General features: G+C 44.7%; 1 protein-coding gene across 2 annotated transcripts in view; it reads left to right on the top strand.

The window, feature by feature from the left end:
- Positions 1-10,872: 10,872 nt before the first annotated feature.
- LOC125283994 (brain-enriched guanylate kinase-associated protein) overlaps positions 10,873-26,066 on the top strand; it is a 59,332-nt gene continuing 44,138 nt past the window's right edge. The window contains exons 1-3 of one of the 2 annotated variants that reach the window (XM_048227644.1): positions 10,873-10,935; positions 20,027-20,055; positions 20,271-20,434. The gene's annotated coding sequence lies outside the window, so the exon portion shown is untranslated. Of the gene's footprint in view, positions 10,936-20,026; positions 20,056-20,270; positions 20,435-26,066 lie in introns of those variants that run through there. The other variant, XM_048227645.1, reaches the window with a different exon arrangement.

The raw sequence follows: 26,066 nt of genomic DNA on the forward strand, positions 1-26,066 counted from the left end.
AGAATCTTTGGTAACAACACCAGCTCTCTGATGAAAGGTTTGCCTTCCAGAACTGTTGCAATGTCATGATTTAACAGTTTTTGGGTTTTTCACCAGCAGTGAGAAAATTGAGGATCCAGAGTGATGCACATCAGACTTCCTCTACTGAGCCTAAGAGGAAGAAAAAAATGTAACCATGACAACGGCTGAAATATCCTTCTAAAACTGCTTGACAAAATCTAAAGTGCCAAACGTGCATGCTACATGCCAGTTTATACAGAGATATGTGTTGCAGTGGGATTCTATGGCCTGATGCAAAGATATGCAGATGAGCCTGTTGACTGTGTGCTTTTTATCTTGCCAAAGTAATCAGTAGCAGCAGGAGATTGGGGGGAAAGTATTTTATTAAAATATTGTGATAGATGAGGTAGAAAACCAAGTAAAATTATGCATAATGGCGTATGTCATTAAGATCAGTGTTGATCTGAAGTGAGGGCAGTCATGCATTAATGGAATGGATTAGCACAAATCCACGTTTCATTATTCCTTTGTGATAATATAGAGACACAGAGACTTGGGAACAACAGTAGAGACACTGTTAACATGGCCAAGGCATTTGCAAAGAATTGAAGGGATTCATACAAGGTTAGAAACTGGGACCTCCCAGACGACAGTGTGATTTGCATTCTCTGTGTCTTTCTTCACACACACACACAAACACACACACACACACACACAGTCATGTCATGGCTCCTGAAAAAAATGGATTCCTTGTAAATGATAAGTACGTGTTAGGGCGTGAGCGGCATGCAGCATGCATTATACCTGCCCGACCATCTGGATGCTACCATGTGAACAGATGGGATGAGGACAGTGTGTGATTGCAGGAAAAGCAGCCATCAGTAAAGTGGGCTCTGGGAGCTTTTCTGACGGACATTATTTTGACAGCCGAACTGTGACCACACTTATACCTTCCTTAATATAGTTATATATATATAGATATATAGACTTTATTCTTGCACTGTTGCACTGTTTGACTTACTCATTTGCACCATCACCATGACACTCATTCACACAGAGCACCTTACCTTACCTTATGCACAGAGAATCACAGGCTCAGTCCCTACCTCAGTCATTACAAGCGCATCTTGTTTGATTAATCACCCACTATGTGGATACTGTTTTTTTAGAACTGTGTTATTTAGTATAATTTGTATTTTAGTATATTTAGTATTTAGTATATATTTATCTTCTACTGTCCTTATTGCTTAGTTGTGTTTTTATATTATATACTTTTTTCTGCTGTTAGTGAATGTGTGTGTGTGTGTTGTCTGTATGCTACTGTGACCTTGAATTTTGACTGGGGACTCACGCTGGCACCACTGCATCTACCGTCAGTCTCACTCACAAAACTTTAGTATAAGATTGAGTTGGTTTCAGGCATTGGATTTATGTCCTTGAGAAGTCTCCAGATAACAAGAATCCATCTTATCTCTCTCATACTCATGTCTGACCCTTGGGGTGAGATTTACACGCACACAAGTTTGTCCTTGCAGCAAGAAACACAAATTCCTTCAAATATCTCAAAATATTTACAGACACTGTTTACACTGTTTTTATTGTTTTGTTTATGTAAATGTGTGAGTGTTTTAGTCTCTATTTTAAGAGTTTCAGGAAGACACATTCTTATTAACTGCACTGACATGGTATGGTAATAATCTCACTTTTCACTGAAACTATGAGATACCACTCAACATGCACTAATGGGCCCTGAATCATCTTGCTTTTTTTGCTCAAATGCAAATTTCTGTGTGACTGTTCACATTATTTTTTAGAAAATGAGGTCAATATCAGACTCTGGTGTGGATTGGTGACGGTCCTAAAAAAACTGCATGTGCAAATGATCAATATCAACAAAGCACATTAACAACAGAAGTAGACTACACTTGGAGGCTGAACAGTGAGTGTTATTTCTGTGTTGATGTCAGGTAGCCAGCCTGAGCGGTTTTCTTTGACAGGGCAGCAACGGTCGACTACTTGTTTTAATATAACCATAACTATAGCTATGATTTCAAACAGACTGGTAATGTCCCATCAACTTTTTTCACATAAATTCCAGTGTGACCGTTTAGGCTGAGGTTGCATCGCAAAGAAAAATCAGACCTGTATCTGTTTTAGGACCACATATAGAAATGGTCCAAATTAGAAGTGAACAGATTCCATGTGACTTGTGCTTTTCACACTGACAAAATCAGATGTGGAAAAAACTGAATTAGTCTTTCCTGTTGAAGTGGCTCTATAGTGTCAGTTTTGGCAGTCCTATGACTTTCTTTATAATCATAGAAGTGTAAAGGACACATCACTGTTACTGTGTTATGGTCCACAAAATGATGGTAATTAGATGTTTTTCATACCCTGCCAGCCATTTGCTTTGTCTTTTTTTTTCTACACAACAATACACATATTTTATGCTTCCAGACAATAAACCAATGGGTATTGCTGTCTAGCATGAAGTGTTTTTGCCTCCGAGTATATTTCTTCCTTTGTCCACCTGCTGACATCTCCCATCTCGATAATAATGAACTGAATTCCTCCTGTCAAGCCCTCACCCAGCCCATCAGAGTCTGCAATCACTGTGTAACGTGGCGCTGCCTGACAAGCTTCTTATACCAACACAATTACATTTTAGGGGTTTGATAATAACGCCTTTCACATTTCATCACATTGCTCAACTTGCCCCTCATCAGCCTATGCACGCAGGGATGTTCACCAGACAGGTCACGTTTTAAGCAACAAATTCGATTCCATCTGAGTGAAAACACCTGTCTCAAGGCGGGCTGATGACCTTGAGATTCTCTTTGGTTATCTGATTATTTTGATAGTTGGAATTTAACCATTTTGTGTCTTTGTACCTTGAAGTGCAGCTTTTTTTTTAGCTTCAAATGCAATAAATTCCTTCTGTGGCTACCTACTGTAGTGAAGTAAGTGAGGATAGGAGCAGGCTTCACTCAATGTGTATACTTCTAAACTTTTAGAGTGCTGGCCTGAATAGAATATGTAAAGTAGGCGAGACCGCACTATGCATACCTACTTTTATTTTATTTTATTTTTTTATTTGACGCGTTTCGGTGCATGCCTTCGTCAAATAAAAGTATGTATGCATAGTGCGGTCTCTCCTACTTTATGTACCAGCTGCGGTGACACATAGGACATAAGACAGGGCCATGACAGCTCAGATACATATCCCACACACAGTAATGATGAATAAAACTCCTTCCTTCTTTTTTCTTTTATCTATCTATCTATCTATCTATCTATCTATCTATCTATCTATCTATCTATCTATCCAAATACAATGCTGCTTGCACTGGAGTCTATTTTAGAGACTAAATATTTCAGTTGAATTCAGCATTTGAGCAGGCGGTCATTGCTTTGTGTTTGTGAATTAGTGAGGGGGAGGTGTTGAAACTGTTCAGTGGGTTTGAGATGAAACAGCTGGCCTGCTAATCACCTATTAAAGGATCAAAGAGTTTATTTACTCATTTCATACACAGCTCTTTATCATTTGCTTTTGATCCGTCTGGAGCCACAAATTATTGATCTTCAACACCTTATTAGCAAGTTTTAGTTTTAAGCGCCCCACAGGAGGGCTCAGGAATGCTTCCGCATGGAGAGCACTGATGTCTTAGTTTACTGTACATGAGGGAACACATTCAGAGATCTAGTGATGACACAGCTCCTCATAACAGCACTGATGTCTTAGTTTACTGCACATGAGGGAACACATTCAGAGATCTAGTGATGACACAGCTCCTCATAACAGCACTGATGTCTTAGTTTACTGTACATGAGGGAACACATTCAGAGATCTAGTGATGACACAGCTCCTCATAACAGCACTGATGTCTTAGTTTACTGTACATGAGGGAACACATTCAGAGATCTAGTGATGACACAGCTCCTCATAACAGCACTGATGCTTAGAACTGGAGTTATACTCCTCCTGGGTAGGCGTGCTGATTGATTCAAATGATGTACCATGTACCATAAGATCCAGTCATGCTAATTGCATGCTAAATTTTATTACAGCACAGAGTTAGCATTATTAGATATCTTGTCAGATTTCTGTTGATTGAAATATGTGAGCCTACTACACTTGGGCTTGAAGTTGTTGTTAAAAAAAGAAGGGACAAAACCCTCCTAAAACAGCATGGGGGATGTTGGGGAGTGGCCGATGAGGCTTATGAGGCTGATGTGGGGTTGGAAGGTCCAGGGACAGGGGAGAGTAGCCGTGGTGTGTTCTTTGGTGGGCCATCCACAGGCAACCCATGATTAAGCATTTCATTGACAATCGGTTCACACCTGAAGAATGTATTTTAACAGGGAAACAAGAAATCCATGAATGATCAGATGAGTTGTAGTATATGTACAACTCATCTTCCTATAGATAGAGTGGAAGGAGAAATCCCTATCACTGCACAGAAAGCTTATACACAAAATATCCTAACATTAAAAAAGTTCCATTTAAAATCCATTCACTTTTCTTTTATATTTTATAATGGTGATGAACTACTTTACCCACGCCTGCGAAATCTAATTGAATTCAAGCTCTCTCAGTTTGACCTCGCAGGCTACTGTAATTGGTCAGTGTGGCTCTGCTGATGCCAAGTGCGCTCCTACTGTGACACAATGGAGAGAGATGTCAGCCTACTGTAGGGTATATTTTCTTCTCCCAGATAATTTCATATATGCAACTAATCCTCTCAATCTGAAAATAACTCATAACACTTTTAAGACGTATGATGGATCATTATGTCCCGCGCACCGCGCGCGTATCACACGGCATCACAGAGCACTCGCTGGCAAAAGAAATATATAATAATTGGGCCCTCTGTGGTTAAACGCCTGTTCCTAATGCATATGCAGGCTTCTGTCACCATGGAAACAAGGATGAGGCTCTCTAGGTTTTATTTTTGGCGAGAGAGAGAGAGAGAGAGAGAGAGAGAGAGAGCACGCTGTATGACCACCAACTCACACGCCTGAACGCCAATTCACAAGGGAGCCTTTGGCTTCTGCTGGTCGCGACGCATCATAAAACAGTTTGCAGAGAGGGGCAGCCAGTCTCCAAACACCCCCAGTGATCCTTTAAAATCGAAACGCACACACATACATACATACACAAACATGCCTACACACACACACACACACACACACACACACACACACACACACACACACACACACACACACACAGGCACACATACATATACACACACTCACTCAGATAGGCATCATCATTCATCAAAAGAAAAAATATCCAGTGTGTGAATCAACCCACTGGAGGTTGGGTATGCACTGCAGCCAGGTTACCATACTTACACATTTACACTTTTGCTTATTTGAGAAATGGAAATAATCCAGCAAGCCTACATATGTACTCCTGACAGGGCACACTGACCACTTCCCCTCTCTCGCTCTTTTTAAAGAAAACAGCCCATTCAGCCGGGTAAGCAGCATAATAATTGCGTGTTTAACAAGGGAGACAGAACTCCATTTCCCCCATGCTGCTCCAGACCCCATTCTGTGGCATGTGACTGTTACTCATCCGGGCCATATTTACTCTCAGGCACGGCACGACTCCATACAATGTGTTCACAGCCTGTGATCTTCCGCGCCAAGCATCCCCCCTGCGCCCACTGACACATACAGAACATCACACACACACACTACTGGCTGATAACGTGTGTGTGTGTGTGTGGGGTGAGGTAGGGGAGAAGACCTGCTTAGAGGCAACCTGTGCAAGCCTGCAACATGCTGAAAATCTCTCTCTCTCACACTGTCTTTCTTGGTCCCTTTCTTTCTTTTTGCCTCTCTCTATCTCTCTCTCTCTCTCTCTCTCTCTCTCTCTGCCTGTCTGTATGTTTGCATCTGTGTGTGTGTGTGTGTGTGTGTGTGTGTGTGTGTGTGTGTGTGTGTGTGTGTGTGTGTGTGTGTGTGTGTGTGTGTGTGTGTGTGTGACACATGCATGATTGTGTGGATGTGTGCATGTCTTCCGTCGTCTGTTGCGATGATCCAGCCAAGAGGAGAGTGGGGCCAGGCGTGGTTGTCAGAGGATCACATGGCGTGCGAGACTGGGACTGAACCTGATGTTCCGTCACTGTGAGACTGTGTCCTCCAGCAGCGACTTCACACACACAAACAACTCTGACAAGAGGAACCACCGTCAACAGAGGACACATGTCTGACACACAACAGATTCAGGCAGTATAAATAAAATAAGACATGGTTCACATAACTACCTTATTCTATTTTTCTTGAACATCTTGTCATTACAGATGTCATAGATTCTTCTTTATATATTTCTAAATAATAATGCAATAATCTAATAAATAGATAAATAAATAAATAAATAAATAAATAAATAGTATATAACAACAACACCCTTCTACGGCTACATTATTTCTACAAATCTTACTACTACTACTACTACCACTGTTCCTCTAAAGCTGCTGGTTGCACTTGGGACGGGGGAGTTAGGGGCATTGCAGACATCTCCCATCAGGCCCAACTGCTCTGTGTTGTTGATGTGGACATGGAAATACAGAAGTCCCATTTTGGGTTTTCTTTTTTATGATATCTGATATATGCCCTCCACTAGAGGGCAGTGTTGCACATACAAACATGTTTAACCTCAATGAGTTCTATATTCATTTCTCTACACAGTCAGACTGCACCAGAGGTGTGATGACAGCTTTTTCATATATTTGTGTGTGCTTGAAGTGTGTTGTGTTCTTAATGGTGCAATCATTTCATTATCAGATGTACTCTAATGTTTGTGCACCTGTAGTCATTAACCATCAGGAAATGAATGGATCTAAGGGGGGGAACCAAGGAGCAGCCCCAGAAACTAAGCAAGTGGCCCACAAATCATTGAAGGACATAATCAGTCCATTACAAGGTCACCACACAGGAGACATAGGATGTCAGTGTTGAGTGCAGTGAGAGAGTGAGTACCACAAGAGGCATGTGTAATATGGAAGGGTCTCACCCACTAAATTGAAAGGGTAGATGAAAATATTACAATAATAGCAGGACATTTTATAATAAGGATTTTCTTCTATTAATACTTCATACTGTATATTATATGAGAAGCTATTTGCATACACATTTGGTATGCATATCACATGATGTATCTGTGTTATGATGTGGTTCTAATGAGATATTCAAAAACATTTAGTGCTGTAATTGCTTTTCCAATTTCCTGGAATACAAGCCTGCGGAAACCCATAGGATATTTATGCATACTTTAAAAACACTATGAACGTAACCTCATAACAACAATAATGCTGTGTGCATTAAGAGCCCTTGAACAGATGCCTTTTAACCTCTGAGTACTGCTCCCTGAGGAAATAACACAAATGGATGAGCCATTGACCACATTGAGATGTACTGATGCTCAGGAATCAATGTCAGTGCAGCAGGTCATGGCTGTCAGGAGGACAGCACGACACTCTCCTCATCCTGGTAGAAACAATGACCGCCTGTCTCAAGTGCCCACAGCATTTCTATCCAGCACCTGGATGATCTACTGTCTGGCTTCAGTGTCATGCATGAAACATTTATCTCCCATGTTGTTTAGATTGTCAACTTAGAATTAAAAAGTGCACATAAGACAAAATCCAGAATAAAACAACCATTCTTTTATGAAATCTGTTTTCATATATTTCTATTTGACATTTTTTATATAAGTAGTTATATACTATAATGCTGTAATATAAAGTAATATATTTACTACTTAACACAGAATCACTGAATATTATGGTAACACTATTTTGAGCAAAAACACTGAGATAGACCTCATTAATTTTTGATTGACATGATGCTTGTTCATTTTTGTTTGACATGATGCTATTTGTAGCTCAGGGACATATCTGGTCTAGTTGTGGCCCAGATCTGGTCTAGTTGTGGCTCAGATCTGGTGTAGTTGTGGCACAGATCTTGCCCATCTCTCCTGTGGACTTAGAAAAGCCATATTAAGTTTAGCTTTCCTGTGGGCATTGTAGCACATGAGCGATGCATCTATGGGCAATGGAATCCTTCTCACCGAGCAATCAGCTCCTCTCCTGCAGTTTCCATAGAGATGTCAATTTTGACACTAGGGTTCAGTTCGAGGGAATGACAATTAATATAAGAGGTGGGGGACATTGGACGCTGAATAACAAAGCAATCTTTTGTTGAATAGGGAGGGAGAGAACTGACAATGATCTGAGTGGATATGTAGAAAATCGGTGCTGCCAACTTGTCTGGAAAGAATTTCTCCATTACCCACCCGTCAGTCAGTGGTATTACATGCTGTGTGTGTGTGTGTGTGTGTGTGTGTGTGTGTGTGTGTGTGTGTGTGTGTGTGTGTGTGTATGTGTGTTCAGATTGTGGAGGGGTGTGTGTGTGGCTATGTGTTTTGCTGCATTTGTATTTATCTATCAAGTCTAACCTCATGTGTGTGAGTGTGTGTACACAGGTTTGTATGAGAGTATCCAAGTGTGTTCAACCAGCAGTGTTTTTTCAAAATAAATCAGGAAGTGAGCCAAGCAGGTCATGCAATGCAATTACTCCGTGGTGTGCCCTGTGAGCTAACAATAGTCTGTGTGTGAAGTGTGTGTGTGTGTGTGTGTGTGTGTGTGTGTGTGTGTGTGTGTGTGTGTGTGTGTGTGTGTGTTATCTAGTGAATAAAACGAAGGAAGACACTGCCAACAATTACCAATAACATTACACAATAATATTTAAACTAATGTTTGTCTCAAGAGGTCAGATTAAGTTTCCCCCACGTCAAGTTGAACTAAACAAATTGCGTTCATCATGCGATTCCCCTGAAGTGTGGCACACCCAGGTCACCCCAGGGATGATGGAGAAGTGAGACCTGTACATCCATCACCCCCCCAAAGCCTCAGTCTCAGCCTCCGCCCGCCTCCATCTCCCACCTCCGCCTGCGCTGCCTAAAGGATGCCTGGTCCGTTTCACTGCACCCTGTGATTGGAATCATTATCTATACAGGACTGCTGCCACGGAAGGAAAGTCTCTGAAATGTCTTCAAGCGTCCAAGTATTGACAAGTTTAACACAGTTAAATAAGTTATTGATCGCTCGGCCTCTTATTGCTGGGGCCCTAGCGCAAACAGAGCCTGTGTCGGAGGGGCCGCTGGCTTGAAGTGGTGATTTATGATATCGCTGCCTTAAAGATGCAATATCCCATCGCTTGCAGTGGTTCGATATCTAGACAGGATTTGTAGCACACTGTGAAATGGTATAATGATCTGGTTATGTGCACTTGGTCTACGGATTGGCGTTTTGCAAATGGGCAATAACCATACATCTTCTTAATGCCCAGTTTTAAAACTGTTCTCTGGTTGGGACATGTTTGTTCAAAAACAATACTTTTAGCAGACTATTTGGAGTCTTCAAGTCAGCAGATAAACCTGCCAAAACATGGCAATAACATCATACTGACATTAGTTTAGCAATACATCCTACTGACATTTTTTGAGTACCCTCTCCCACCGTGGAAACCTACTGTAGATTCATCAGAGACCCTGACGCTCTCCTCCTATAACAGTGCATCACAAACAGCTGTTTAGAGAGACAGATGACCAGGCACTCAAACCCTTTAGTCACTGCAGCCATCCGCCCCCATGTCCATATGCTCTTTAAAATATAATGCCATGGACATACAGTACTACGCACATGGATTGTCGGTAATGGACCCTGAATTTATGACCGGCTATTTCATGTGAGACTATGTGTCAAGTACACTCAAGCCTCAGATGTTAAAAGACCACTGTTTTAATGTTGGTGTCTGATGCTACAGGATGAGGGCTCTTACTGTATATGTTCTGTGTAATTGGCTCCATAGCCAACCAACCAATCAATCAACATTGTCTTCAGAGTAACATGTCCATAAAGGCATGTTGCTCCTCAGTGGGTCATGATAAATGGCTGCTGTGCTGACTAACAAGGCGTTCTGTCTGAACTGACTTGCTTATGTTGTGATATCATCAGCAGATCATAAATAGCACACTAATGGGTTTAGGTCAACACACCCCCTGTGATGTTTTTTAGAAAAAAGTTCCTTGAAGGGGTTGAAAAAGAACCACATTACTGCATGCTGCTTCAAGTACCATTTAGGGCAAGAAGAGCTCTTTGTTCAGTCCATGTTGTGGATTAGGGTTTGGTCATCTCAAACCTCATACACTAAAAATATCAAATGACTATGGGTGAAAATCATGAAGATCAAGATCTTCAAATTATTTTTGTGAAGGAAAACGAGGAAGGAACGATAGGAGGATGGAGGAATGAAGGAGAGACAGATATGAGAGATGAAATGTCCTGCCCACTCACACATCCCTTTTAAGAGACGTCAATTACTGATGATGCGGCGCATCACCTCTAAGGCTAGAATAAACAGACACGCAAATTGCAGAGAATATGAACTTACACCAAAGCCTAAAAATATCATATGAACATGGACTCTTCCCACTTATTGACCCTGATAATGAAGTAATGTTTGATAGTTCTCGAGACATGAATGAATACTTATTAGCCTATAGGCTACAATGCGTGAACAAAACAGGCATGAACTTGTTTTTGTAGAAGTTTACATGGTAGTTCATGATAATTTCAGCATAAAGATCTTTTCTTGGTTTATCTACTAATTCATTGTCACTAATAAATCCCTACGAACTTTTTGGAAACAGAAAGTTGATAGAAGTGGGAGGGAACTTTTCACCTTCACAGCTGGGACCAATGATAACACAATTCCACCTGAAAACACCTCCTCCTCTGGTTGCAATTAGATAAATGAGACATCCTCGATGACATAGAGCTTTGAACGATTTGTGGGGCATGAGCTGGACGATCGAGGACCGAGGACCGAGGAGAGAGGCCGTATACAAATAGAGCTCTGGTATGCAGCAAAGAGACATTTTGACATTTGATCATTTTCGCAAGTTACCATTTAAGCAGGACATATACAATCTGATGGATGGCATAGAAAAAATCATTTTCAAAACGTGTTTGTCCAGTTAAGGTTTTTTGTTCAATACTGACCAGCGGACTATGCATTATCCCTTGCTTATCTCATGACACTTATAATATAAACCAGTGGTTTGCTTTGGTAACAACACAAAATGTCTGCCAAATGATCCACTATTTCCTGGGGTCCCTGGAAAGTACATAACATGGATCTTGCTCTGAATATCACCATAGCAGAGCACAATGCTTGATGGATGTGTGGGGCCATTGTGGGACCTGCACACTTAGGCTACAAGTAATTGAGCAGGCTAAATATAGAAGCAAGACTGTATTGTGCCTGTGCTATATAGCTATTCTCAGTCGAGGTAGTACTATATAAGTGTGGGTCCAGTGAAAAATAACTTAAGCTGTTTCTAAAACATCCATTTGAAAAAAAATATGTCAGTTGTGTGATTAAGTGAGTCTAAAGTTCACAGGAGTTCACAGGAAACTGCCTGAGTTAATGTTAGGTGCTGATGGAATCGGATCCTGCAAATGTAACAGTATGTGTCAAATTAACCTGTAAATGAGATGCAGTTGCCAGACTAGATTTGAGAATATGTGTACACAAAAGCTAATCAGATTCAATAACTTTGATGAATAATATATTTATTGAAAAAAACGTATTTCCCCTACGATGCAGAAACTCATTTCAAGCTGATCATTTGAAGCTAATCAAGGTCCTGGTTTCAAGGATCAGCTGGGGATTTTGAAATGAATATTATAATTGCTTAGTAGTTTTTTTTGCCTGGTCTGGTCGATAGCAACTGTGAAAACTATTGACTTCCTGTGCCTGGGCCAGCATGTGGCTGAGGCGCACACATAACCTTTGTGCAACCTCCCTCTGGGCGATGCCCCTGTGTGCAATCACCATGGAGTTCACCATATATCTATGGCCTTCCTCTTACACTCTGTGCCCCCCAATCTCTCTCTCTCTCTCTCTCCCCCTCTCTCTCTCTCTCTCTCTCTCTCTCTCTCTCTCTCTCTCTCTCTCTCTCTCTCTCTCTCTCTCTCTCTCTCTCTCTCTCTCTCTCTCTCTCTCTCTTCTCTATTTCAAGACTACCTTTGTTCCTCTGACTCTCACACAATGTACCTTTCAGATTCTATTCACCCCGTGTCACACACACACACACACACACACAAACACAAAACCACTCCAGCTCTCCAGCAACTCTCGCCCCTCTGTGCAGCCCTATGTCCACAAGTCTACATCATGTGCCCACCTCTCTCAGTCCCAGCAGAGACGGCTCATTAGTTTTCTACTGAGGCCCACTTCAATGAGCTCTTCCAAACCTTACCCACACACACACACACACACACACTCCCAGCTTACTAACACATAACCAAACTCACTCACACATACACAATCACTCCACTTTTCAAAGGTTGAAACCAACTTTCACGTTTCTGGGGACTTGGATTCATTGTCAGCCTAAAATTTTCAATGACAGAGAAGAAGAGAAGAAGAGAAGAAAAGAAAAGAAAAGAAGAGTTTTTGTGAAGGTGTCTCACAGAACAGATGCTTCTCTGTGCAAGCACTCCCTCTGAAAGTGAATATCTGACGGTCACCATTTCAGTATCCCATAATTCCACTGTGTCGTGGCACAGCTACAATGAGCCCACATCCCCCATGGTGTCACGGTGCCACACTCGACTTGACATACAAATTGCTTAACGATCTCCTTAATTTTGTATGTCACTCCCAAAGCTGCTGTGTCGTTAATGAAATATGGAGAGCCATCACAAGCTCAGAAAGAGGTGTGATTAATGCGCTGTCTCTGTGCTAAATGTGTCTGGATGTGGTTTCCTCGTGGCAGGGAAGAATTAGTTACAAAAGTTTTGGGAGGTTTGGAGCTGTTTTTAGTGCCTTTTTGAAAAATTCAAAGTTCTAAAAACAGAAACAGAAGTGTGGGGGGAGATATGCACAATGGTGGTCCTTGTCAGATAACAACAAGCAACACAAAAAAAGCTAAAAAGAAAGTTACAAATGCAAAGTCCACACCCCAACCCAAGCATTGATTTATTGAACACTCATCTGCCCCATCACTTTCATCCCCGTCCACGTGACATTTGCTATTGATCACAAGCCACCCAAAAGAGCCACTGACCCGTAAACCTGACCACCATCTCTCACTGGACGATATCAATACACGCATTAATTAAGAATACGGCACACATTGCTCACTTGTTTATCCCTAATGTAGTTTAAATGACAAGGGGGGATGGAATAGACATGAGGATGTACGTCCGCTCCATGGAGGACGAAAACAAAACTAGGTCTCCCACATCCATATGATGTCCTGTGTGTGTGTGAGAGTGTGTGAGAGAGTGGGTGTGTGTGCTGTGTTGCCTGAAGTAACCCAGCTAAGCAGAGCATGCTGGGGCTGTAAAAGTGTGTCAGTCACGGTGACCCAGCAGGCATCGGCACAGGGGCCAGCTCTGGGATGTGGCACGACCGCGTGGGGGACGGGGGACTGGGGCAGGACAATCGGATCAAATCGGCGCCTCCCAGCTCACCATGGTCCAGTTGCGCGTGTGCCCAGTCCGCGATACCGCCGACACCACCAAGTCCTGCTCAACTACCGTCACTGCTCCAGGGCTGAAGGGGATGCAGAACGGAACCGTGAAGACGGGCCGTGGGATTAGCGCCAACGGTGCCACCGCCACCCTGAAGCGCCAGCCGAGGCCCAAGATGGCGGCGGCCAGCCGCCAGGAGCGCGGCTCATGCTCATCCACGGCCTCGTGTCCCGTGTTCTCGCGGCGCACAAGTGACCCAGATGAGGAGCCGCCACCCCGCTGCCCGTCCAGCCTCTCCTCGCCCACCCTCCAGGGCTCATTGTCCAGCCTGCATGGCTCCAACCCCAGCCTCCAGGGCTCACTGCCCAGCCTGCACGGCTCCAACCCCAGTCTGCAGGGCTCGCTTCCCAGCCTCCATAGCTCCAGTGCCAGCCTGCAGGGATCCTCTTCAAGCAAGAAGGGCTCCATCTCCAGCCTCAAGGGATCTCTAATGGGCCTGAAAGGCTCCATGCCTGCCAGCCTCCAAGCCTCCATCCCCAGCCTGCAGGGCTCGGCTTCAAGCCTTTGCCAGTCGGCTCAGTCTCGGATCCAGGGGTCCCACCACAGCCTGAGGAGCTCCAGTCCCAGCCTGAGGAGCTCCAGCTCCAGCCTGCGCAGCGGAAGCTCCAGTGAGGATGACAGCTGGGACACCAACAGCTGGAGCTCAGGGGCCACCTGCCTGTTGCGGAGCTCCATCAAGCAGCACAGCGAGGAGGTCTTTCGGGCCCGCGCCGGTTCCGGAGGTGGAGGGGGGCGGTCAGAGACGGCCGCCACCACCACCACGGCCAGCGACTCGGAGCCTGGCTACCAGAGCCTGGAGAGCTGCAAGGCCACACTGCTGTTGCCGTCATCGTCCTCTTCATCGATGAGAGCGCGGGCGGAAAGCCAGGAGGTGCTGGAGAAAGTTCCGGTGGCCTCGCGCGGGGAGTCGCTACAGAGTTTGACGTCAAGCCAAGGCACGACGGCGTCAGCAGTGCCTACACAGATTGAGCAGAAGATTGAGGCCAAGCTCAAATTCTCGCAGTTCCTGGATGAGGTGACGTGCAGGGTGCTGGACCCGGGTAGTCTGCAAGCCTTTGGGGCAGTCCGACAAAGAGAACCAGCGCCAGTCACGACTCCCTGTCAGTGGTTTAACCCGACAACAGAACCCGTCGTCCGGGACCAAAGGAGGGGAGGGACGTGTGGGAATGCAGCGCGCTCCCCGTACCAGTGGTCCAAGTGCTTACCGAGCTGCAAGATCCTGGAGTCCAGCGAAAGCCTGCGCAGGGTCAGTGACTGTAGTTCTCTCATGGAGCAGGTGGGGAGGACCTATCTGGAGACGGACATCGACAGCGTGCGCTGCGAGGATGAGCTGGGCCTCAGCGGGTCACGCTTGACCTCAAGAGAGGTCAAGACGGTAACGCATGCTCGAGAACGAGAGAGGGAGCACCTTCGAGAGAGGGAGCGAGAGAGAGACAGGGAGAAGGAGAAGGAGAGAGAGACGAGGAGCATGTTGGTCAGCCCCGAACACCATGTCCGGTCCAACTTCGAGGCAGTCCGCTGCCCAAGTCCAAGCGTCAGCTGGTCTGATGGCTCTGTGAAAAACCTCAAGACGGCGTCTCTTCCTCGCCCCGGCAGCAGCATGGTGAGTGGAACCAGTTGATCTTCTCTGTGTCTCCACGGTGAGTCCCAATCTTACAGTGAGCTTCTCGCAGATCTCTGGTCTTACATTAGTTCCACTCAAAAGCTGATGTGAAGAGCTGATCAAACAAAGACAAAGTGTGTGTGTCTTCACACTCACACAAAGCAGACAGCTGTGACCGTGACAAATGGGTTTCAGTGTCATTCAGTGTCAGAATCTCACCAGTGGTTTCATTACTGTAATTGCACAAACCAGAGTAAATTCATGAACGCTACATGAAGCAGTTCCACTGGTTTGGCCAACTGGGCTACTGTTGAACAAATCTAACAAATCCTAGCCTAACTTAATGAGCTCACATGCAGCGTGTGCAAATGCTTGATGATGCCGCATTTCTCTTTACATTTTCGTTTCTGCCAAGCCCATAGTGTGAGGTGAAACGTGTGTGTGTGTGAGGTGAAACGTGTGTGTGTGTGTGTGTGCGCGTGTGTGTGTGTATGCATCTGCGGAGGCCCCTGAGTTCAGTGTTCAGTGATTCAGCTCTTGAGAGAGAGAGAGAGAGAGAGAGAGAGAGAGAGAGAGAGAGAGAGAGAGAGAGAGAGAGAGAGAGAGAGAGAGAGAGAGAGAGAGAGAGAGAGAGAGAGAGAGAGCAGAGCACCAAGCCAGCCAGCTAGCCAGCAGTAAAACCAGCTCTTTCCCCTCAGCGCTGTCTGCAGATGCCCCCCTTCATTAGCAGACTGCGGCATCAGAGTACCACCCTCCCCTCCCCTCTGTGGAGAAAGAGAGAGGGAGATACAGATAGTGACAGAAGTGGAGAGAGGTAGACAGGGAAAAGTAGACAAACAGAGAGAGGGAGAAAAAGAAAGAGAGGGAGGGAGAGAGAGAGAGAGAGAGAGAGAGAGAGAGAGAGAGGGGAGAGAGAGATAGAGGGAGCTTTCCAAACCTTTGCCATCTGTTTATTAAAAGATACATGGTCCCTAGATCCTGCTCATTCGCTGTCTCGCTCACACCACAACACAAAAGAACAATCTGACCGTGCAGCGTCTAGACAAGTACAGGGATGCTGGGCACTTGTTATGGGTATCCCATGCGTTTGCATGTCTGTGACAGCATATAGATGGGTGGGTGTGTGTGAGTAATTTTCCATGTCCATATGCAGAGTATGTGTACATGTCTAGATGTCTGTGTAAGTCTGATTGCTGGTTAGTTTGAATGTGTGTGGGTTTACTCTAATGCGTGTGTGTATCTCTCTATTCGAGTGTGTGTGTGTGTGTGTGTGTGCGTGTGTATGTGTGTGTGTGAAACCTATTCCACCTTGCTGTCTCCCTGTTAACAAAGTCCACATTAATATTTCAAAACCCCAGCACTCTTTGTCAGGGGCTGCTCCCGGGCTGTTGGCACAATCTAAAATGTCACAAGCCTGCTGTGCTGGCCATTCACCTTAAACCTGACATCTCAGCCTGCTGTGGACTATCAGAAATAAATAAATCATCCAATAAGGGCAATTAGAAAGTGAGAGTGAAATCCCAGGGAATGGATTTTTATTCAACCAGTGTCATCTCCTTAGCAACTGGTTGGTCTGCTGGTGTGTGCGTGCACATGCGCATGTGCATGTGTGTGTGTGTGCGTGTCTGTGTCTGTGTGTGTGTGTGTGTGTGTGTGTGTGTGTGTGTGTGTGTGTGTGTGTGTGTATTTTAGATGAGAATGTGAGAGCTCATAACACAAGTGTGTAAGCAAGGTAGAAAACTGTGTCTGACTGTTGCAGTGTGTATGTGTGTGTGTGTGTGTGTGTGTTGGTCTTGTGTGTGTCTGTGTACAAATGTTTAGGTGTGCATGCACGTATGAGTCTCTCTCTCTTTCTCTGTGTGTGTGTGTGTGTGTGTGTGTGTGTGTGTGTGTGTGTGCGCGTGTGCGTGTTTGCGTGTGAATGGCTAATGCCATTCCTCCCCTCCCTCTGATTCCCTCTGCAGCTCAATGGAGTCGTGACTGGGTACAATAACAAAAGGAAAAGCCCCTGTGGAAGGAGCAGAAATGAATCACAAAGGCAGGCAGGCAGGCAGGCAGGCAGGCAGGCAGGCAGGCAGGCAGGGCGTAGAGCCGAGCAGAGCAGCAGAGCAGCACAGGGAAGGGAAGAGAGGAGAGGAGACGGGGAGGCAGGGGGAGTCTCTGGCTCACACACTTAATGGGGGGAATGCTGCCAATCTCGTGCATAGTAATACGATGTGTGTACATGTGACAGAGATTATGCAAGTACCTGTGTGTGTGTGTGGGTGCATGCATGTGTGTGTGTGTGTGAATGCAACATATGTGCAGATATGTAGTATCTATATTTACATATGTGTTTGAGTGTGTGTTAGTGTTTGTGTTAGTGAGCGTGTTTGTGTTTGTGTGTGCGAGTCAGGGCGTGAGCGTGTGTGTGTGTGCGTGGGCGTGTGTGGGCGGATAGCACAGCGTGCTGCTGTGTAGTTTTCTCTGTGTGTGTGTGTGTGTGTGTGTGTGTGTATTTCTCTTGCTGCCATCCATTATACGCAGCTCTTGGATCAAGGCAATAGGAAAAAAAGTGAATGTTCAACATGGGGAGTATGGAGAGATGCGGTGGGCGACATTGTGGGAGATCAATACGCCCATAATACAAGCATTTTATGTCTTTATCAGTTCTCATCTCTCAATAGGACTTATGAGCTCTCGCCACACACACACACACACAGTGATGTGAAAATGAAATGATATTCCACATGGGTCCACACTAGCACGTCGTCTTTGGCAGAGCCCTTTGAAAACAACAGCTATTTCCCCTGTCACCACCACGGGCTAAACCTATTTCAAATATGAGTCTCACACTGCATCATAAAACCAAGCACAGCCCCCAGCACACGCAAACACGTGCAGACCAGACACACACAAGCACACACACACACAAACAAACAAACATACACACAGTATACACAAGCCTGTATGTCCATATTCACCCTTTAATCCCCACCAACCAGATCAGCAGTTAGATGTGCTCATACAGGACCCCCCACACACACACACACACACAAAAGTGTGTATAGTGTATACCCATGTTCCTCATTTAAACCCTGCCACCAGATAAAGTCTCCTCCAGGTCTAGGTTTACAGTAATGACCCTATGCTGGGAGAAATGGGACCCACTATGGGCACATCAGGCCCCCTCAGGTATCAGGGAGGGAGAGGGTGAGGGGGGGACTGATATATGATAGTTAAAAAAAGAGCTACAGTATGATAGAAAGAGGGACAGAGAGAAAGACAAAAAAGAGAGAGAGTGACACATGAGTGGAGGAAGAGAGGGACCATGTGGCTACTAGAGAGAATGAGAATATGAGAAAGAGAGAGAGAGAGAGAGAGAGACAGAGAGACAGAGAGGGTGCATGGGAGTGAGAAAATGGAGAGAGAGAATGAGAGAGGCCCCTACAGTTTAGTGAGAAATTACTCGGGAACTGACAGTGAGTCATCTACGCTGTGCTTTAGTGACCAACAAAACCCAGGGGGTGTGTGTGCGTGAGTGCGTGTGTGTGTGTGTGTGTGTGTGTGTACTCTCAGCTGGCTGTGGTTTACACACAATGCCCAGTGTTTCCCCATCACATTCCAAAGTGTGTTTGTGTGCTTCCATCCACAGAATCATTGTGTATGTCTATGTGCATGTGCAGCCTGTGGCTAATAGGCAAAATCTGGTACAGTTTTTCCCAGCAGAACAACATCAGCTGTCATACATGTCAGATATATCAGACACAATGTCTGTGTGTGTGTCTCTGTGTGTGTGTGCACCTATACCATATCTCATACTAAGGGCATTGTAAACCCTGTTTTTATATCGATAAACATTCAGACAACCATAGCTAAGCTACAACAGATGTGGAATGTCAATATGAGATCCGTGGTTGTGTAAAACCTTTCAAAAATATATCAATACATCACTTCCTTCATCAAATATGCCTGTGATGGTGAGCACCGTTTATTACACACACACACAACTCAATAACACAAAGTTACATGCACACTCATGTCTACACAGTGGGAACACACTGTGATACTTGATTATTTGGAACAAATTGATGCATATGATCCTAATTGATTTTTAATTGTCGAATGAAACAATATGGAGCCAAGTGATATGGGAGAGGTAGAGACAGAGGACTCCACACTAATTCGTTCTGCACGATGAGGTCCGTCTGAATGGAAATGCTAATTGTTTTCAGGTAATCCATGATTTGCATAATTTATGCAAAAAAACGCATGAGGAGTGCGTAGCAAGAATGGATTCTCTTCTGGTCAGGTTATGGAGTGTGTAGAGCAGGGCAGTGGAGCCAGACCACATGACCCAAAATATCAGATTCAACAGATTGTCTGACCTGTTACCCATTGAGAGAGGGATGTGGGGGTCTGCAATCAGACAGATGTTTCGCTGTATACTGCATATTTCTCTGCCATCTCTCTCTTTTCACTGCACACACACACAATAACACACACACACACACACACACACACACACACACACACACACACAAGCTACATACATTTATCTTCACTTGTCTCCTCTATTTTTTAGTAACCTTCTCTCTTCCTCTCTCTCTCTTTCTCTCTTGCACTTCCTATCTTTTCTCTGCACTCAGGCAGATGAGGAAGGTTTAAGGTTAGCTTTTGGGATGCTTAGCTGAGGCAGGAAAGCTTGTTAAAGCACTCTCCATCCCCAAGATAAATTGGTCACTGGGAAAAGGGGATAGACATCCATCAATTCTTTCACACTCATCCATCCATTCTCTCTCTCTCCTCTTCTCTGTCCTTTCAGGCCTCGGATGGAGAGATGCAGAACATGAGGTGAGACTCTTCTCTTTTTTCCCACCACCACTTTTCTTTTGTGCTGATCCCATCCTCTTTCTGCGCCCGCCCCTCCTCCACCTCTCCTCTTCTTCCTTCTCCCTCCCTCCCTCGCTCGCTCGCTCTCCCCTCTTCCCCCCTCCTTCCCTCCTTCCCTCCCTCCCTCCCTCCCTCCCTCCTCCTCTCTCCCTCTCCCCTCTCCCTTACTCCTCCAGCTCCATTCAGTGGCATAGAGCGCAGAGCTTGCTGTTTGGAGAGGGCTGGAAGAAGCATGTTTTAGTGCTGCCGCCACTGCCGCTGTTGCTGCGATCGTGGAGAAGGCACATGCCTGCATAAAGAGGTGTGATTGTCTGAAAATGAGACTTAAAGCTTGTAAACGGTAAGGGAGAGACTCTGCAGGGGCTTGGTCGGGGGGGACAGTCATGAAGCAACATGCATGTGTACTTATGTTTTGGCTGCAGAGTTGTTCCTTCAACTGTGTGACTGTGTTTTTGAGCAAGTTTCATCTTTGTCTTCATTGATGCCATTGTAACTGACTAATGGTATGTGGATATTGTTATTAAGAGTGCCACTATGATAGTGCCACAGTGATTTAGAGGGTTGTGATGTGGTAAACTACCTATAATGTCCTGTAATGAGTGCTGAGATAACTAAAGTGTAAAGTCGTGTGTGTTTACAGCTGGCTTTTATAGAAATGTTAAGTGCAGTCGCTTTTTAAGTAACAGTTTCACATATGCAATCTGTGTGCATGTGTGTGTGTGTGTGTGTGTGTGTGTGTGCACGTGTCTTGGTGCTGCATGCTGTACTGCTGACATTTGGCTTGGCTCAGTTTCAAAACATTGTGATCATGTGAGATGCCATACTGTAGCATAATGTGGCTCTTTACAAGTGCAGTCTTCAAGTGCAAACTGGTAACTGGTAAAAGTCATACTGCATGTTTTACTAAGTTATACTACATGTACATGAAACTCTGATTCATCCACATAAATGATGCATAGTATAGCTTATTAGTGAGCCTATCTTAAAGGACTTATTTAAAATCAGTCCCATGCAGACTATTTAGCAATTATGGCACAGGGCCTTGAACTTATCCCACCCTGCCTTGTAAGCGGTAGCAGCAAGTTACTGCTCAATCAGGAGGAAGTTGATTGCGTTCACCCCCCACATTAACCTTGGGGAGCTAAATTGATTGTAGCGATGATCCCAGTTGGCCATTACTAAATTAAAGCAAACACAACCCCTGACTCTCCGTCTCTTCAGGGAGAGGGGAATGTATGGGAGGGCTTTTGAAGTGGAGTTTGAAAACAGCCCACTCCCATGTCATTTAATCTGTCTCAGAGTGGTGTGGATGTGGGGGGGGGTCTGTACTGGACTGAGCTGTCTATTCTCACTCTCCAAATGGTCTGAGATGCAAATGGTATTTGGGGAAACTGAACTTGAGAGCAGGAAAAACATATATACATGCATACCTGAAAAAAATGTGCATTATGGCGTGCATAGCATACCAGGTATTGTGATGGTTGTTTAGTTGAACCATTGAATCCTTTTCATTCATTTGACAGTTATTCTGAAAACATATTTTTGATGATTATTTTTAGTATTATTAGCTGTCACTATTACTGTAATATTTGCTATGGTTTCATTGTAACAGATATCCTAAAGGAGCTTTTGCCAGACTTTACTCTACTGAGTCTTGTTAGAAATAGAAAGAAATAGCCTTCTGTCACCTATCTATATAATCTCCATGCAGCTTACAACACAAGTGTTGACACTCAGGCACTGAATGATGAGTGTGTGTTGGTGACATTTAAAGTGCAAACGGAGCTAAACTGTTTAACTCAAAAGTTGATAAAAATCTATCTTCAAGTGTCCTAGTAGCTTTATGGTGCCCATTAATTTCCCAGCCTGACATCGTGTTTAACCAAGGGCGTTTGCTAGTTATGGATGTGAAGGCAGTGATACCTCATTTTCAAGCCAAGGTTTATTACCTTTAGGGGGCAGGTAGCTTTTGTGGGTTCCCGATTTTAATCGTGGTAGGAATGATTCAGATATAGGCTACGCTACGCTACGCATGCGCCTAGTTGAGGTTGCATTGTTTTTAGTTTTGTTCTGTGATTCTCCTCTTTGTTGTGCTAGAGCTAGTTTGTGACAAATTAACACTTTCTGTTTAGTTTTTTGAGTTAACTGTCGCATCATAATGGCAAAAATTAGATGTGTGTGAATCGATGGTGTTGTGTCTGGTCTGATGAAACATCACTAGCCGGAAGGACAAGAGAGACAGAGAGAGATAGAGACGCTCAGGGGAGGTGTGTCTGAGCAGTGTTAATTGGGTTTCGGGAGACACACAGTCACTCTAGAGCCGAATTTTCTCTCCAATTCCTTCTCCTCCCTTCTCTCTTTGCATCATATACCTGCAGACATCTCCACCAAATCCCAGCAGTGACACAAAAAGTTTCAAAAGTGGCCTTAAAAAAAAAGTGGCCTTGTCATCCCAGGAGTCGCCAGGGTGAGACAGCAGACCCGCAAGCAAAACTCCAAATCATTACGGTGAAATGTTTCACTTGATGAAGCACGTTGGTGCGCTGCGGCGTGGTGGTGGCGAGTAGCTGGCGATTGAGACAGATAGCCGAGGTGTTGGCCACAGAGGCTGGTGGCCGGCCGCTCCAGGGGCCCTGGAGACAAGACTAATGGCCGTGGTCAATACTGCTTTGGCTCTCCTTTTTCGTCCTGACCCAGGTCTGACCTGTGTCTCACCCCCTCTGCACCCAATCTGTCCCAGGGCAATCAGGTGGGAGTCAAAGCGTGTGTCTGGCTCTCTCTCGCACTCTCTTTCTGCCTGGCTGCCAGGGTCCCATTTGACCAACCTGCGTTACAAATGCAACGCCATGCCACAAGCCGGCCCAGCCACCGTGACTCCTGATTCACTGGAGGAGAGTGGAGTGCCGTCTCTCTTTCTTTCTATCACTTTCTTCTCACTTTCTCTTCCATACACTACAATGTCACTCTTACTGTCTATTTTTATTGTGTGTATTTGGAGAGTAGCTGACTACCGTTGGGACTTGTCCTTCCTGAAGCCAGAATTACACATGATGAATGCACTGATGTATGTATGTACAGTATGTGGAGAGTAGCCAGCCACTGAGTGTGTTGTGTGTGTTCCTTATCAACTGCCCAGATGTTCTTTAAAATGTCAAGTGAAATGGCACACTCAAGTGCTGTTGTGAAATGAAGTGAGGAGCCTGTTTGCTTTCTGATGCCTCCATGCAAATGCATTTACCCCTGACTCTAACACATAGAGGGAGATCAGAGAAGCCTCCACAGCCTGCATGTCAACTTCATTTATGTAAGACGAAATGCTTAAAAACAATCACGTTCTCTCTTACACACACACACACACACACACACACACTTGAGGGTAACTCCACAAGGCATTCTGCTTTTTCAGATGCAAATTCATTTTAAAAGTTTAATTGCAACAGGGGTTGCCTCTCACCTCTCTGACCTGTGTTCCATTAATATATGTTTCTGGAAAAAGCACAAAAGTACCAAGGGACAATTTGTCACAATACAACAAAGCATTACTTACACCATAATGCTGCTGTAATGAATTGCATTAAAAAGGCTCCAATGCAAGCTTTTCTTGTGGAGGTGCCATTATTCAGTGAAAGACTAGTAAGAGCTGAGCTGGCATTATGAGAACTTTAGGTCATGAGGTGGCATTACAGGGACATTGTAAAGACCTGTAACAATCAGTCAGGACTATGGGGATTTTTTCAATTCTCTTGCATCAGCAATTTTACATCTCTGAGTGTAAAAAGCCTGCAAGAGGAGATTTTGGTTCACTCACTCCCTTAACACCTTCCTCCATTCCCCACCCATCTACCCTTGCACAATATCAAACCAGTGGAAAACTCCCTAAGTATTCTTTTTATTGCTTGCTTCGCTAATTAATGACAAAGGCACGTGCTGAGGTTGGGTTTTTATGGAGCCACCGAGGAAGGCTTTTGTTGTTAGAGATAATGGGGTGGTGGTGGGATGATGGTGATTCAGGCAACCTGTAGTCTGTAATTTCCATCCAAAATGGGCCAACTCTGTGCACAGCATGGCTATTAGGAAATGACAAGACAGGAGCTCATTTACTGCAAACTTCGGTTTTCAAAGTTTATCGAAAGCAGCGAGAGACCAGCAGGCATCGGGACATCCTCTTCTCTCTCCTCACCTTCACCGGTGCTGAAGGGTAGTGTTATTCCAGTCACTCATTCTCCTTGCGGATCTTGTTCGGGTGCATGTCTGCCCAAGCCAGCCTTAAATTCCTCCACGCGATATGAGAGAGGAGTCAGGCCTTGCAGGGCTCTGCTGAAACTAATGCTCCTCTTGGATCTGCTCCCAGATCTGCATCCCATCTTCTCCATTGTGGCCTTGAGGGCAGAGCTTCAGCTTCACCAGGCTTCCCTTGCACCTTCTCATCTGCATCTCCTCTGCCTACTGTCTACTGTGACAGGCACACTGGCAAAAGCCCTGATGACTTCTGCTGCAGTTTTTGTTACCAGTGGAGGAAACTTTCAACTTGTGCCAGTGCTGACAGGTTACAATGGGGAGGAACACATGCCCAAGAGAGATGCTTAAGTGAGGTTTCGGCAGTGTTGAGAACATTTTACATCGATGTTGCACCATCCCATCAGAGAGAAAGCTGAGGACTAATTAAAGAAATTTAACAGACTTAATATGTCTCTTTCCTCGACTGAATTCCTCTTAAATTATTTACTCCAAAGAGATTCATTTTGGGTAGTGAAGAAGGCATTTTTGGCGAGAGACTACTTTGTCTTATTAAAGCAACATTAAAAGTTTTTTTTGTTTAAAACTAGAGAGGACTACCTAAAAGGCATGCATGCAAAGACCTTACGAACACCAACAGCACAGCAGTATAGTTCTCTGAAGTTGTTCTTTCAGGGGCTTTTCTTACTTTTTTGAGGAGGTTTTGACCCAGTCCACAGAAGTAGCCTTCATAGTGCATATAGCTATGGGGGCCACGCCTAGGTGACTAGTGAGAGTGACAGATGTGCATTTCTGCCAGAGGTGGAAACAAGCCAGCTTCAGAAAGTCCTGCCACACATTCTCAGCTTTATAAGAGCACTAAGCTTGTCTTAAGATTTCCTTTTCTCGTGGCCAGAGAAATGTGATATCAGGAGTTGGCGAATATGTTCGCGCTGCCAAGGTTGTCTCACTGCTCAAAGCATCCTCTAATTTGTTTTGGCTAATGAATGTGAGTGGTGAATCATCCTTGTTTGTACCCTTTTCATGTTTTTTTTGCATTTGAATCTCTTGTTGATGTTTGGTGAAGAAGGAAACTCTTCTAACTTCTTCTGAGCTAGAACTGTTTGTTAGCACAGAGATGTGCTCTTGGGCAAATACAGAGTAATTGCTTGGGAAATTACATTGTAATTATGATCTGAGTCACAATTTGCTGAAGGAACAGGGAGAAAATGATCCATTTCTGATCTGAGTTGAGTAGCCTACATAATTCTGTCCAAGAAACCCTTCAAAGAAAATGGATACTAAAATAAATCAAACACTAAAAGTGTCATGGGTTTTTTTGTCACTAGTGAGCATAACACATTTAAGACTGGCATATGTTGCTTGGCCCTGGCCTGCGCTCATGCTGTCTGAGGCCACTTGGGGAAAGAAACCCGGTGGAAGAGATGTCAATTCTGGCATTGCTTTGCCCACCGGCAAACTGGCACCCACGCATAAGACTCTGACCAGATAGAGAGGGAGAAGGAGAGGGAGAAGGAGAGAGAGAGGAAGAGAGAGAGAGAGAGAGAGTGAGAGAGAGAGGTGCTCTGGAGTTGAAGTAATACCAAGACCAAGGCACAGCACAAATTGAGAGACGAGTTTTTGCACATGGGTAACAGCAGCTGCAGCAGCTGGTATGTGTGTGTGTGTGTGTGTGTGTGTGTGTGTGTGTGTGTGTGTGTGTGTGTGGTGGTGTTGTTGTTGTGTGCTCATGTGTG

Source organism: Alosa alosa, chromosome 19 (assembly GCF_017589495.1).
Source record: "Alosa alosa isolate M-15738 ecotype Scorff River chromosome 19, AALO_Geno_1.1, whole genome shotgun sequence".
NCBI lineage: Eukaryota > Metazoa > Chordata > Actinopteri > Clupeiformes > Clupeidae > Alosa > Alosa alosa.